At 33.7% G+C, this 4,157-nt stretch overlaps 1 non-coding gene across 1 annotated transcript; it reads right to left on the bottom strand.

The window, feature by feature from the left end:
- Nucleotides 1–2,741: 2,741 nt before the first annotated feature.
- Nucleotides 2,742–2,845, bottom strand: LOC112718500 (small nucleolar RNA R71). The gene has a single exon (XR_003160838.1). It is a non-coding gene; the product is annotated as a small nucleolar RNA R71 (small nucleolar RNA).
- Between the last annotated feature and the right edge of the window lie 1,312 nt (nucleotides 2,846–4,157).

The raw sequence follows: 4,157 nt of genomic DNA on the forward strand, positions 1-4,157 counted from the left end.
AAGGAACACAGCACCTCCATACGCTTATCTGAAATTCCCACCATTGAATTACATGAGTAACTCTATCTTTACTTTCTGTTTATTTTATTATTATTCCAAAAAACCAAATAACCTCTTAATTTAGTTAAATCAGCCTGACTGGGATTTACAAGATGACCATAGCTTGCTTTATACCAACAATCTCTGTGGGATCGACCCTTACTCACGTAAGGTTTTATTACTTGGACGACCCAGTACACTTGCTGGTTAGTTGTGTGGAGTTGTGATATAGTGTGATTCACGTTTGAGAGCACCAAGCCTTTGGAGCCATTATTGATGATCACAATTTCGTCCACCAAGTTTTTGGCACCGTTGTCGGGGATTGTTTGAGTTTGGACAACTGACGCTTCATCTTGTTGCTAAGATTAGGTAATTTTCTTTTCAGAAAGTTTTCAAAAATTTTTTCAAAATTTTTCAAAATTTTCGTTTTTCCAAAAAAAAATATATATTTATTATTTTCGAAAATTTTTTTAAATTATTCTATGGCTCCAAAACTTTCAAGAATGAATTCTAGAGTTTCATGGTAATATGTTAAATCCTAGCTGGCTGTAAAGCCATATCCAAACTCCTTTGGGATTGGTCTTCAACTAATCACCACAATGCATGTAATTCCATCCTGAAGCTGACTGGCTATTAAGCCATGTCAAACCCTTTTGATTGTAGCTTTGGGTTAATATTGAAAGATTCCTGGAATTCTTCTTAAAGATTTTGAATTTCTTATTTTCTTTTTCCTTTATGTTTTTCAAAAAAATAAAAGAAAATACAAAAAAAATTAGAAAATCATAAAAACCAAAAATATTTTGTGTTTCTTGTTTGCGTCTTGAGTCAATTTATAAGTTTGGTGTCAATTGCATGCTTTAAAAATTCTTTCTTGAATTTTTCGAAAATTCATGCACTCATGGTGTTCTTCATGATCTTCAAGTTGCTCTTAGTAAGTCTTCTTGTTTGATCTTGATGTTTTCTTGTTTTGCATTTTTTGTTGTTTTTCATGTGCATTTTTGCATTCATATTGTCTAAGCATTAAAGATTTCTAAGTTTGGTGTCTTGCATGTTTTCTTTGCATCAAAATCTTTTCAAAATTATGTTCTTGACGTTCATCATGATCTTCAAAGTGTTCTTGGTGTTCATCTTGACATTCATAGTGTTCTTGCATGCATCATGTGTTCTGATCCAAAATTTTCATGTTTTGGGTCATATTTGTGTTTTTCTCTCTTCTCATTAAAAATTCAAAAATAAAAAAAATATTTTCCTTTTTTCTCTCCAAATTTTCGAAAATTTGAGTTGACTTGGTCAAAAATTTTTAAAATTAGTTGTTTCTTACAAAGTCAAGTCAAATTTTCAATTTTAAAAATCTTATCTTTTCAAAACTTTTTGAAAAAATCAAATCTTTTTCATTTTTTCTTATTAATTTCGAAAATTTTAAAACATTTTTCAAAAATCTATTTCTTAATATTATTTCAAATTTTCGAAAATTATGCTAACAATTAATATGATTGATTCAAAAATTTGAAGTTTGTTACTTTCTTGTTAAGAAAGGTTCAATCTTTAAATTCTAGAATCTTATCTTTTAGTTTCTTGTTAGTTAAGTAATTAATTTTAATTTTAAAAATTAAATCTTTTTCAATCCTATCTTTTTAACATATCTTCTTATCTTATCTTTTTATCATATCTTTTTTAAAATTTTATCTTTTTTCAAAATTTGATTTCAAAATATCTTATCTAAATTCTCATCTTCTTATCTTTTCAAATTTGATTTTAATATCTTTTTCAACTAACTATTTGACTTTTTGTTTATTTCTTATCTTTTTCAAAACCACCTAACTACTTTTCTCTCTTTAATTTTCGAAAATATCTCATCCCTTTTTCAAAAAAATTCTTTTTAAGTAACTAATTGTTTTAAATTTAATTCTATCTTATCTTTAATTTTCGAAAATCACTAACCACTTTTTCAAAATTATTTTCGAAATTCTCTATCTCTCCTCTTCTTCTATTTATTTATTTATTTACTAACACTTCTCTTTACCTCTCTTCATCTCAAATCACTACTTCTATCCTTACCCATTCTTCTTCGCTCTTCTTCCCTTTCTTCTTCTACTAATAATAAGGATCCTCTTTACTGTGACATAGAGGATTCTCTTCCTTTCTCTTGTTCTCTTCTCTTTCATATGAACAGGAATAAGGAAAAAGGCATCTTTGTTGAAGCTGATCCAGAACCTGAAAGGACTCTAAAAAGGAAACTAAGAGAAGTTAAATTACAACAATCCAGAGGCAACCTTTCTGAAATTTTCGAACAAGAGAAAGAGATGGCAGCCGAACCCAACAACAATAATGCAAGGAGGATGCTTGGTGATTTTACTAAACCTACATCCAAGTTTGATGGAAGAAGCATCTCAATTCCTACCATAGGAACAAACAATTTTGAGCTGAAACCTCAATTAGTTGCTCTAATGCAACAAAACTGCAAGTTTCATGGACTTTCATCAGAAGATCATTACCAGTTCTTAACTGAGTTCTTGCAGATCTGTGAGACTGTTAAGACTAACGGAGTAGATCCTGAAGTCTACAGGCGCATACTTTTCCCTTTTGCTGTAAGAGACAGAGCTAGAGCATGGTGGGACTCTCAACCTAAAGATAGCCTGGACTCCTGGGATAAGCTGGTCACGGCCTTCTTGGCTAAGTTCTTTCCTCCTCAAAAGTTGAGCAAGCTTAGAGTGGATGTTCAGATCTTCAAGCAAAAAGATGGTGAATCCCTCTATGAAGCTTGGGAAAGATACAAGCAGATGACCAAAAAGTGTCCTTCTGACATGTTTTCAGAATGGACCATAATAGATATATTCTATTATGGTCTATCTGAGTTTTCCAAGATGTCATTGGACCATTCTACAGGTGGATCCATTCACCTAAAGAAAATGCCTGCAGAAGCTCAGGAACTTATTGACATGGTTGCAAATAACCAATTCATGTACACTTTTGAGAGGAATTCCGTGAATAATGGGACGCCTCAGAGGAAGGGAGTTCTTGAAATTGATGCTCTGAATGCCATATTGGCTCAGAACAAAGTGTTGACTCAGTAAGTCAACAGGATTTCTCAAAGTCTGAATGGATGGCAAAATACATCCAACAGTACGAAAGAGCCATCTTCTGAAGAAGAAGCTTATGATCCTGAGAACCCTGCAATGGCAGAGGAAAATTACATGGGTGAACCTTATGGAAACACCTATAATTCATCATGGAGAAATCATCCAAATTTCTCATGGAAGGATCAACAAAAGCCTCAACAAGGCTTTAATAATGGTGGAAGAAACAGGTTCAGCAATAGCAAACCTTTTCCATCATCTTCTCAGCAACAGATAGAGAATTCTGAACACAGCTCCTCTAACTTATCAAACATAGTCTCTGATCTGTCTACGGCCACTTTAAGTTTTATGAGTGAAACAAGGTCCTCCATTAGAAGTTAGGAGGCACAAGTGGGCCAGCTGAGTAAGAAAGTAACTGAAACTCCTCCTAATACTCTCCAAGCAATACTAAAGAGAATCCAAAGAGAGAGTGCAAGGCCATTGATATAGTCAATATGGCCGAATGCAAGGAGGAAGGGGAAGACGTGAATCCCAATGAGGAAGACCTCATGGGACGTCTCCCAACCAAGAAGGAGTTCCCTATTGAGGACCTAAAGGAATCTGAGGCTCATATAGAGACCATAGAGATTCTATTAAACCTCCTTTTACCGTTCATGAGCTCTGAGAACTATTCTTTCTTTGAAGAGGATGAAGATGTAACTGAAGAGAAAGTTTCTCAATATCTAGGAGCCATCATGAAGCTAAATGCCAAGTTATTTGGTAATGAGAGGAAGCATGAACAACTTTTCTCAATGCAGAGTCAAACAGATCCCCCACAGTCAAACTCTAAGTTTGGTGTTGGGAGGCCACAACCAAACTCTAAGTTTGGTATTGAACCCCACATTCGAACTCTAAGTTTGGTGTTGGGAGTCTATAACATTGACCTGATCACCTGTGAGGCTCAATGAGAGCCCACTGTCAAGCTAGTGACATTAAAGGAGCGCTTATTGGGAGGCAACCCAATTTTTATTTATCTAATTTTATTTTTATTTTATTGTTCTT

This window comes from Arachis hypogaea, chromosome 10, assembly GCF_003086295.3.
Source record: "Arachis hypogaea cultivar Tifrunner chromosome 10, arahy.Tifrunner.gnm2.J5K5, whole genome shotgun sequence".
NCBI classification, from domain to species: Eukaryota; Viridiplantae; Streptophyta; class Magnoliopsida; order Fabales; family Fabaceae; genus Arachis; species Arachis hypogaea.